At 38.5% G+C, this 12,412-nt stretch overlaps 1 long non-coding RNA gene across 1 annotated transcript; it reads right to left on the reverse strand.

The window, feature by feature from the left end:
- Positions 1-1,327: 1,327 nt before the first annotated feature.
- Positions 1,328-3,082, reverse strand: LOC121369421. Its single transcript, XR_005957613.1, has 2 exons — positions 2,952-3,082; positions 1,328-1,519 (listed from the first exon to the last, which is right to left on the reverse strand). It is a non-coding gene; the product is annotated as an uncharacterized LOC121369421 (long non-coding RNA).
- Positions 3,083-12,412: the final 9,330 nt, after the last annotated feature.

Raw genomic sequence — 12,412 nt, forward strand, 5'->3', positions numbered from 1 at the left:
AGTGCCTTTAGTCACAATCAGTTCTCTAGAAATAATGCTGGTGACAGAGGTCAATTCAACTACAGCTGTGCCAACAGTATGTTTAGTCAGCAAGGTAAAACCAAATACAGCAGCCTCAGTGTGAATAATGCTACCAGTCAGCGAGGATCTAACCAGCAAAATATCAGTCGTGGCGGTGGTAATAACCGTGGATTTGGTGGCAGTCATCAGCTGTGCCCATCCAGTAAAGTTGTACAAAGGCAATGGCAGCCTCAGTGAGGTTTGAAAAGTTGGAAACGTTTGAACAAATATACTTTTTAATGTTAATTTTAATGTTAATCCATTGCAAGAATTTTTTTTCATAAATCCATTAAGAACATACATGTTTGGGGTTATCAAAATGGAGAAGAATAAAGAGAAACAAAATTGAGTGGATATTATTTAGTTTTATTTGATTATACTGAATAAAACAGTGAATGAGGTCAACATTGGGGTATTTCTCTGATGATTTATCTAGAGACTATTCCGCACCAGGGCGGGGGTTCTTTTGCTCCCATTCGGTCTAAAATGTACTTTGGTTTCCTACTTTATTTATATGCACCATCCCGCAGACAGGATAGCACATACCACGACTGTCTAGAACGAGAAATAGCCCCAAAGGCCCCATCGACGGAGATCGATCCCAGACCGACCGTGTATCAGACGGGCGCTTTCAATGAAAACTAGGACTTTGTTAAATTATGTTTGAAATACATTTATTTAAAATTTATCCATTTTCCTGGGTTTTCGATGTTCAAGGCTTGTGAGACCCGGGGTGGTCTTCAACAGATTTCCTGCCACAATGAAATTCTACAGTCAAACTCTTGACTATGGAATGTGAAGGAGACTGGTTCTGATACACGTTGATCATTCGAGCATGAATCTCTGAAGGCGTAATTGTTTTTTTAAATATTTAATGACATCACTGCGCTTCATTTTGACATTTTCAGTCCAGTGAGATTTAAAGCTTCCTGCCACAAGACGAAAATATGCAGCGTTTTTTTTCTGTTCTACCGTATGTAAAGATAACTATCTGGCTTGTGCCCCTAGCTAGAGACTACTAGAGATTATACTCACCCTCAAACTATTGTTCCTACGAATCTGTATACAGGGCAAAGTGATATGTTCTCTAGTGTGTCTTTAAACAAAACAATTATTTATCATTATAAGGAAGGGGTGGAATGTTATATCAATTTTATTAGAAAATGTTAAGACCAACATAATGAAACCTGTAAGGAAACAAGCCAAATCATGCACACCATATTTCAGCTGTATACGGTAGTGGTGAATAACAAAACACAAAACAAACCGAGGTGCATCGTTTATTCAGGCTGTTCTGTAGATACATCGTCTACTGCATTGTACAGAGGATGTATTTGTGTGTGTGGTCGTAGAAATACGACCACTCCCTCCTCATTGTCTTGGCCTTGGCTGGAACTGAACAACGATGGCTGTAAGGGTCCTGAACTTTGCATCCACATCATTCACTCCAGGAACAAACCTACAAGAGAGGAATAGTTCAAGTTTGTTTTGTCTAACGACACCAATCTTGTAATCTATGCATGATAAAGCTATACACAGTATGTCAGGTCAATATCGTGAGAAAAACGTCCGGAAACTATATGTGAGCACATTGATTAAGAAATAGCTCAATGGGCTCAGCGACGGAGGATCGGTCCCAAACCGACCGCGCATCAAGCGAGCGCTTTAATTATCGGTTTTATTGGATGTCAAACATTTGGTGATTCTGACTCGTAGATCATAAATGAGGAAACTACATTTTTCCTAATGCACCAATCAGTTGGGATCTTTAGCTATGCACTTCCCATCGCAGACAGAAAGAAGTTAAGAATGAGTTCTTCTAAACTCTATTAAAGCAGTGTTATCTACCATTGAAACGGTTCCAATTTCAGAATCACCTAGTACGTTCAATTGGAACGAAGACATAAAAAGTGATTAAACAAAAGCCATTAATGTACAATAAAACATAAAATAAGTATCCATATTAATGACACCGGTCTCGGTGGCATCGTGGTTAGGCCATCGGTCTACAGACTGGTAGGTACTGGGTTCGGATCCCAGTCGAGGCATGGGATTTTTAATCCAGATACCGACTCCAAACCCTGAGTGAGTGCTCCGCAAGGCTCAGTGGGTAGGCGTACACCACTTGCACCGATCAGTGATCCATAACTGGTTCAACAAAGGCCATGGTTTGTGCTATCCTGCCTGTGGGAAGCGCAAATAAAAGATCCCTTGCTGCTAATCGGAAAGAGTAGCCCATGAAGTGGCGACAGCGGGTTTCCTCTCAAAATCTGTGTGGTCCTTAACCATATGTCTGACGCCATATAACCGTAAATAAAATGTGTTCAATGCGTCGTTAAATAAAACATTTCTTTCTTTCCATATTAATGACAGACTTGATAAAAATCATTTCGATGATGTTAATGAAACAGTTAAATTATTTACTGATATACATTTAACTACAGCTGTCAAATTAATACCATTTTATAGGAATGAGAAAACAACAACCCACGTTTGGATGACTGGGGACGGACTTAAATGAAGGACTGAAATTAGATCACTTGGTAAAAAAAAACCTTCAAACATTTCCAAACAATAATATCTTAGACGGCAGTTTAGCCTCAAACAAAGTTTTTTTTTTTTTTTTCAAGATAATATGCGAGTCACTGTCGGGTTCTTTGCTTACAAAGAAAAGCTTATCTCGGCCACAGTATATGGTTCCATCCTACTGTAGGAGGACTGCCACTTGATAACGGCGGCAAAACCTACAGTCTGCGTAAACAAAAGAAAGTTTGATGGCTCACACCGATGTGCATAGGACAATATGCGAGGAACTGTCCATACTTTACAAAAATATACCTCAAATTACTTTGAGGACGAAGTACCTTTAAACATTACTAACTACTACGTACCAAGGTGACCAACGGCCGCTAAACCACCTGATCTTGTAAGCAACTATTCTTCCTCCTTTCACAAGGTGATCCACAAAGGGGTACAATCCAGCCCCCCACCTGCAGTCTCGAGTGGGACCTTCAGTTACTTCCTTACATGTTCCCTGTAGAAAAGAAGAAGCAAACGTATATAGGAAACAAATATTTTTAGAATTAAATTATTTAGCTACAGACGTGTACGCGTGGGCGTTTTAATCTTTTGTTGTCTTTGGAAAATACGTTTTATATATATATATATATATATATATATATATATATATATATATATATATATATATATATATATATAGAGAGAGAGAGAGAGAGAGAGAGAGAGAGAGAGAGAGAGAGAGAGAGAGAGAGCGTTGTAGACATATCTACATCACGACTACAAAAATGCAAATAGACAGACTATAATGAAAACAAAGAAACACAAAAATAAAAAATAAAAACATACATCAAAACCAATCAAAACAAGAAACAGAAGACCCCCCCCCCCCCCCCCCCCCCTCCCCCACATGACAACATATAGGCCGTTTTTCTGACACGTGTCTCAGGGAACGAGAATTCTATTTACGTGCCCATATGCACAAGGGTTCAGGCACGTCCACCTCGGATTTGGTCTCTGGCATTGTCAGCGGCCAACTTCGGGGCGGGAGGGTGACACGAGTCTCGAGAAAATCAATCCTTGGAGCTCGTAATACGTCACAAATCCTTCAGCGTGCCTGTTTTATCAACGGAGAAATCAATCTAATTAAAATTAGCTCCAGTATTACATGTGGATCTAACACCAGCCAGTTGGAGCTCATGTCCCCCAACCAAAACCTTACTTGCAGAATCCTGCCAGTGATTTAAAAATAATTTGAAAACATTCCGAATTATCCTGAGGGTATATGATATGTTTCATGTGAATTACGAATGCCTTATTTAGACCAGTAGAACGAATTTTAATCAGATTGCTAACAACACTGCGTAGTCCCCAATGTCCAGGTAACATTTCGTCTGTAAATAATAATTTAAATATTGACCAATCACACTTCGCCTTTTATAACGTTATTTGGGAGCATACAAATTCTAAAAATATCGGGCGAGTCTATTTTAGTGGCCGCAGTACAGCGAATCATACGTACGGGGTGGGTTATCAGTCTTCAATTTTACATTAAAAATTATTTATTTATTTATAAAAAAACCCAAACTAAATCAGTCTTCAGTTTTACATTACAAATTATTTATTTTATAAAATAAAACATGTTTTAAGGCATTCGTAATTCACGCGAAACATGTCGTATACCCTCAGAATAATTCGGAATGTTTTCAAATTATTTTTAAATCACTGGCAGGATTCTGCAAGTAAGGTTTTGATTGGTGGACATGATCTCCAACTGGCTGGTGTTAGATCCACATGTAATAGTGGAGCTAATTTTAATTAGATTGGAGCTTTATGGACGGTATTTGATACGTCACTATGTATGTTTAAAGCCACCCACAGACGAGAGCTACCAGTTGAGCAAAACGTTACTTGAGACATTTTGCTCAGTTGTTAGCTCATAACAATTTCACCGCACTCGATTAGCTAGGTGCTGAGCTAGTTGGCTAGTTTGCTTACGACTGTTACAATGACGTCATTCTGACGAAATGTTGGTAAATTCAGCTCAGCTGATAGCTCACGTAGCCCGCACACAGTGAGATTTTTGCCACGCGTGGCCAGACATATCAAATACGATAGATATTTTCCTCGCGACCACGAGAGACGAGACAATCAGCAAAACTGCTCACACACGAGAGCTATAACTGAGCAAAAAGTTTCAAATAACTTTTTGCTCTGTTGATAGCTCTCGTGTGCGGGGGCTTTAAGATTTCTCTTTAAAGTGTCACCGAAAAATCAATTTCAGGTTAACTTATACGTCACAGAGAGATCGACTTCGATCGTGTTTGGGTTTTTTTTTTTTCATTGGGTATATGGAATTAGTGACCTGGTCATCTAGGAGCAGCAAGTCGTATGTCTATTTTTATCTATTATGTAACATAAAATCCTGAGAGTGCCGATTCCAACTGCATTTTCATGTATCATGTACGTTTCTAAATCTGCGAGATATCTCATACACAATTTGGCGATTACTGGCCTTGTTTTTGTCGTATTTGCGGAATTAAAATCAGTGTGACTAAAGTTGTTATCTTTTGGCTGAAGGACAGCAAAGTTTATGCTTGTTTACATTAGAATTAGCAGTTGACGTTGCATTACGTTACCTACTCATTTATTGGATAGAATTTTGTCTCATCTTCATTTTCATTGGTCAGGGCAATATCACTTTTGATGGACCGGTGGGACCGTCTCAGGGCAATATCACTATTTACGGAAGGTCATGTTGACTGGTTTTTGACCAGTAAGAATACAGATATATTTTCATTATGTAATAAAAATTGTTATCACACCTATATGAGTTAACAGTACGTGCTATAAAAAAACCACAAATGATGTTCTCACTAACGCGCGCGTGCGTGTGCGTGTGTGTGTGTGTGTGTGTGTGTGTGTGTGTATTTTGATGCCCCAATGTTACAACTTTCTGGGAAAATGCCGTCAGGATTTGCTGCCTGGTGGAAGACCCTTATTTTAGTTCAAATTTAAATCAGTGTCTCCGCACTATCATACTAATAATTAAAAGCATTTGGGGCCTCACTGGTTAGCTCATATGACTAAAATGGAATCTGGACGGACGTAGCCCAGTGGTAGAGCGTTCATGGATCGATCCTCGTGGGTGGGCCTATTGAGCTATTTCTCGTTCCAGCCAGTGCACCATGACTGATATATCAAAGGCCGTAGTCTGTGCTCTCCTATCAGTGGGATGGTGCAAATAAAATATACTTAGCTACTCATGGATAAAATGTAGCTGGTTTCCTCTCTAAAACAATGTGTCAGAATTACCAAATACATTAGTTTCAATGAAAGCGTCTACACTGGATGCGTGCGATGCGTGCGATGTGTACGTCTGAACACGCATGCGGCCAGCCGTGTTGAATGAATCGTATATGGTGTATATGCCCAAACGCAAGACGCAGACACAACAGTCGGACCGCACGCACGCGCCGCATTCAGTCTATATGAATATTTAGCCTACTGGGTGTTGAACAACATCCGCCGCCCTCACCACCGCAAAGTTAACTTTTAATTTAGAAGTGCATTTGTTTTGTCCGCTGGTGTACCAAAAGATTGTCGAGATGTGCGATGTTACCCAATAGTGAATGGTAGAACGATGTTAAATGATGACACTAATAAACAAATATTAAATTTTGTTCAGAAATACATTACACAAACAAATCGATTTGACAGAGAAACAAAGTCTGATTGAATCAATACTAGCTGTGAAGAACGTGTCTATCACGTGTTCAGTAATATAGGCTGTCTGACAGAAGATAATTATGTCTAATAGGTTTGTTTTACTTACTCTTTCACTTTCATTTATATTGTCTTTTCTTTTTATCTTCTTTTTCTTTCTATTTCTAGAGAGGAAACCCGTTACATTTTTCCATTAGTAGCAAGGGATCTTTTCTATGCACCATCCCACAGACGGAACTGCTTGTCTGACTAGCAACATATCTTCATGAGGCCAAATAATTCACACAAAAACACCACAAATCGCAAATTAATATCATGATTTTATTGCATATTCAACAAATGACATATGTTTAATAATTCAATAATTCAATAAGACCTCTTGATGACACGGATATTGTATCCAACACCAGAGAAAGTCTGGTATAGATCTGGAACCATTGGCACGGTCCTGGCACAGGGTCTTCAGTCTCTTCTGGAGACGTACTTGGCCATGGTTGGTGCACTTCCTCGGAGGGTTATTGTAATATGGAGCAGGGACTTGTGATCTAGACTGACATAATTATCCTACAGATTACAGATTATCAGTTACGGATTTATTCACTTATAATTATTGGGTGAAACAGGTGCATATTTTTATGGGATACATTATAAAATTTAATATTGCTAAAAAAAACAATTACTTTATTAATATAGTTTTGGGGACATTTAACATGCATTATTATTGCAAAATTAGTGTATATGGGGTGTTTCCGTTTCTTTTTTTCCGCTTCTTGTTTTCGTGTTTCCTGTTTTCTTGTTTCATTCTTTCCTGCATTCGCATGATTGATGCTAATCAGACAAGCAGTTCTGACAATCTGCCACAGTGTTTGTTCAGCCATTACACATAGGCAAACTGATACTTTTGTTAATGTATAATGATTTCTTACCTGCAACCTTTTGCGTGTCGTGCATTAATTTAATAGGTAACAGAATGCAGTAGAAAGCAGTAAAAAATACACGACTTTTTCAAAACGTGTATAATAGAATGAGTTTCAGAAAAACGTATTATATATTTAATGTATTCTCGAGAAAAAGACAGAAACCGTAAATATGCATCAAAATATATGCTTATTAACTATGGAGCTGAAATCACAACCTCCGCCTGTTACCGATCATCCTGGCGGTTGGCGCTCCTTTGCGCCAGTCAGCGCAGGCGGTCCTTCCTCCTACCTCCCCCACCTTTCCTGTCATGGACAGGGGGCGGGACAACAGCTTGCTCTGAATGTGCACGTTAAATCTATGACCTGACCTGACCTAATCACACTGATGTGCGTCTCATAAGTAATGTATTCATGCCATCACGGTAGGAACACCCAGTGAAAAGGGAATATATAAAACTCTCAATATGCCTTTGTGGCTGCGATACAGTTCAGATGGTGCTTAAGTAATTTCCAGGTGTATATATTTTAATAGAAATTATTGCAAAATCACAAGGGATTATTAGGCAATACATTAGCGTAAAATGACGTTGTCTGGGTATTTTGACATGGCCAGATGAAATACAAATTAATGCCATGGGTTAAAAGGGTGAATTTGGCTGTTTTGCTCCAGTGAAACTCCCGCGATTCGCCAAACATTCACGGATCCGACCAGGCATGCTCCGTATCAAGCGTCGAATCTGGTTTAACCCAACTCCCAACTCGATCAAAGTGGTCTACTGACGTTCACGCTTTCTGAGGCGTCGCCCCATGAAGGAAGGACATTTTCAATTCACGACGCACTCAACACATTTTATTTACGGTTATATGGCGTCAGACATACGGTTAAGGACCACTCAGATATTGAGACAGGAAACCCGCTGTCGCTACTTCATGGGCTACTATTTTCGATTAGCAGCAAGGGATCTTTATATACACCATTCCACAGACAGGCTAGTACATACCACAGCCTTTGTTACACCAGTTGTGGAGCACTGGCTGGAACGAGAAATAGCCCAATGGGGCCACCGACGGGGATCGACCCTAAACCGACGGTATCACCACGGATATGTAGTTTAAGGTATAAATATAAATTTTAGAAGCAGGTTTTAACAAATTTTAACTTATTTTGGGAGGGAAGCAACTTTGACAGAGAACACATAAAATGCTGTTTGCTACTTAAAGGGATCATACTACTATTTCATCAATAAGTGGCCAAAAGGAGACTTTCAATGTTAAGCTCTGCATTGTTCAAAGGGGGTATAACTTCCATACTATAGTGTAAAAACATCTAGAACTGAATGCCACTGGATATGTTACTATGCGTTACCGGTATATTGGGGTTTAATAGAGTTGCTTTCCTTTTAGGACCCCAAGAAGTAAACACGGGTAATATTTAAAACCGGTATTTATAAAGATTCTTAGAATTTTTAAAGAAAATTCTCAAAATATTCTTAACATGATAAAACTAAACTAAGTGTAAAAATATTCTTGAAATTATTTTTAAAATTCATCTAAGTTTAGTGTTAAGTATAATTATCAAATGGAATTCCCTTCGTTATTAGGGGATATTCCTGTCTATATTTAACGAGTCGACGAGTAGAGCTGCAAAATGATGGACGCAAGCAAACCGAAGCGTAAACCGAACTGGACTGAAGTTGAAACATTGAGTCTTGTTCGTTTGGTGGACGAGAGATAATGTATTATCTATCAGAAGGAAGTTTGGAGCTGGAATCACACATAAAGCAAAGAAGGAGGCATGGGTGGCGTTCGCAAACGAAATCAATTCCGCTTTCCCCAATGTACGTACCCTGGAGGATTGTAAGAAGAAGTGGTACAACACACAAATCAAGTCAAGAAGGAAGGAAGGAAACGAAGGAACGTTTTACTTAACGACGCACTCAACACATTTTATTTACGGTTATATAGCGTCTAGGCAAGCCAAGAAAGGAAATATCAATGCACAAAACACATATGAATGGTACGGGTAAGTTATTTCCTTTCCCTAAACGGAATAAAAAATCCCAGTGTATGGAGCGGGTCCAGGGTGAGGGGCGGGGGGAGTGGGGCTATGGAAATAAATAGTAAATACAGCCACAATCAGTATGGTCAAATAGGCCTAAGTATGAAACTTCGTTTTTAAGAACTAAATTATACAATAGGGTAAATAGAAAACATCGAATGACGTAAGAAACCGATTTATATTAGTAGACCGACGAAACTATGATTTGGCAACAGCCAACAATGCAAAACACATTCCTTGAAAGTGAAAGGCATATTTCCATCCATATAATGTTTCCCACACAGGCCTATGCACACGTTTTTTTTTTTTAAACTACAAGGGTGAAATCATGCTGTTCAGTGACGCCAACAAATAGATCTAAGTAATTCCAGAAATAGGCACATAAGTCACGAACTGCTTCCATAGAAAGTGAAAAATGGGGGTAAACACAATACATGTACACATTATGGAAGCATAGTAAAACGGGTCATCGCGTGAAATCAAGTCTCTAATGTCGTAACCACAGTCAAATTTATCAAAACCAAGTGAGAGCCCCAGTTAGGCGGTGCACATGGGGAACTAGACGTTTCGTCCCCTAACGGTTCATCCCCAGTCAGTTCGCCCCCACTTTGTACCAGTTCGCGAACTGGCAGGGGGCGAACTGACATAGGGGCGAAACGTCATGGATTCCGTACATGTAGCGTAGGTGGACATTTCACCCCATCGTCATATCGCTCCTATTTCAGTAATTTTGTTATCACACAGGTATATATATATATATATATATACAGTGGAACCTGTCTAAACCGGATCACGTTGGGGGCCTAATATTCATCCGGTGTAGACAAGATCCGGTGTTAAAAGGGTCTCGTTTTAGAATGCAGGGTTATTTCCCTTGACATCGGCTTAATAGGGAATAACGAATCTCTCTCTCTCTCTCTCTCTCTCTCTCTCTCTCTCTCTCTCTCTCTCTCTCTCTCTCTCTCTCTCTCTCTCTCTCTCTCTCTCCATAATAAGTCTTCTTGTAGAAGGTAATTGGTGTAATATGCGTTAATATACTAACCAAATAATATACAAAAACAAAGATTCATCAGCATATTCCATGCCATATCTCTGCACAAAATGGCAAAATAAGTTATGATAGAGATATATACAGTAAGGCCACTTGAAGCAATTGGTTTCACAAATGACATTTATGATTGACATTTCTTAGACGTTTTGACACTAGTTAGGCAACTTTGAGTATTCATTTCACAATCTATGATCGATCCCTGTCGGTGGGCCCATTGGGCTAGTTCTCGTTTCAGCCGGTGCACGACTGTTATATCAAAGGCCATAGTATGCGCTATCCTGTCTGTGGGATGGTGCATATAAAAGATCTCTAAGACTATATGTCAGAATTACCAAATGTTTGACATCCAACAGCCGATAATTAATAAAATCGATATGTTCTAATGTTGTCTGGTGTCGTTAATCATAAACAAACTTTTAACGTTTTAGAATACGCTTATATATATGTTGGACTTTTTACTATCCCCTCGCGACTAATCGTCGAAGAGGTATGGAAACTTGCTCGTCCCTACGTACGTTTTTAAAACACTTAGATTTGTATACAAAGTGTTAAAATATACTTATCTTGATATTCTAATTGTATTGTGCTTCTACCCACACCTTGTTATACTGTGCTTTGTAACATACTTATATACGTTTTATGTTTAATTCAGTCCTATTATATTTACCTTTGTTTAACGGTGTGTGTTTTTGTGCTGAGATGTCGTTAAACATTCATTCATTCATTCATTCACTCATTCACTCATTCATTCATTCATGCATCTTTCATAAGACATTAATTCATTCATAAAAGTGATGATTTATGCATCTTTTATAACACATCAGAACATTTTTAATTTACAACTTTTTGATGTCTAGATGGTGAAATAGTTTGTTTTATTTAACGACACCACTAGAGCACATTGATTTTATTATCTTATCATCGGCTATTGGACGTCAAACATATAGCCATTCTGACACTGTTTTTAGAGGAAACCCGCTGTCGCCACATAGGCTACTCTTTTACGACAGGCAGCAGCAAGGAATAGTATGTGCTACTAATGAAAAATATGTAGCTGGTTTCCTCGATAAGACTAGACGTCAAAATTACTAAATGTTTGACATCCAATAGCCGATGAGTAATAATTCAATGTGCTCTAGCGATGTCGTTACATGAAACAAACAAACAAACAAACAAACAAACAAAAATCATTTCACAATATAACCAAAACACTATTCAAACACATTGAAACAATCCTATCGTTATATGTGTCAATAATAGACGAAAACAAAATTCCGACATTAATTATTTATGATACAGTAGCACTAATTTTAAGGATGTTTGATTTGACATCTTAAACGTTCAGAACGTGATTGTGAACAAACAAACGTGAGTCGAAATATTTTGATGACCTTTAAAGGGATAGTGAACTCAAACATGAGCCGCGTGTTTGGAAAGATGCATACCCGGACCACCAAAACATACAGACACTTTAAGAAATGAAAAACACGTAAATTTAATAAATACATTTAAAAAGCCCAATATTTTTCCTGCTAGCTGGGGGCAGCCATTTTCTTTTGTTTTCGTTGCGTCCGGAATTCTAGCTTGGGGCGAAGTGACGTCAGCTCCGACCAACTCCTGTATGCATAGTGTAAACAAATGCAGTCATTTACGACAAGGCGCTTGGCTTTCATCAGTCTGATTTGTAAAACAAAGATAAATGACTTGATAATATAACGAACCATTTAACTAAATATATTTCAATTTACATTAATAGAACGAAATGGGGTTATAGTACTTTTTCTCTCTTAAAAAATAAAAAGAAGCTTACTAGTAGGCTACGTTGGAGCAAACACGACTAATCACGATACCCAAGTGATAAAGTTCTATTCTTTGGGTCTACGTAATTGATCAGTTCTGTGATTTTAGATGGGAACGTCTACTTAAAGGCGCAGACCCGAATTTCAACTTGTGAAAGTGGACACTAAGTTTAGTTAATCTACAAACCTGTAACACGTTTGGATAAAGTTACAACAGAGTGTTGTGACGTTAAAACCGGGAAATATCCTTTAAAAATAGACCAGAACTCGAATCAATAAC

This window comes from Gigantopelta aegis, chromosome 3, assembly GCF_016097555.1.
Source record: "Gigantopelta aegis isolate Gae_Host chromosome 3, Gae_host_genome, whole genome shotgun sequence".
Classification (NCBI taxonomy): Eukaryota; Metazoa; Mollusca; class Gastropoda; order Neomphalida; family Peltospiridae; genus Gigantopelta; species Gigantopelta aegis.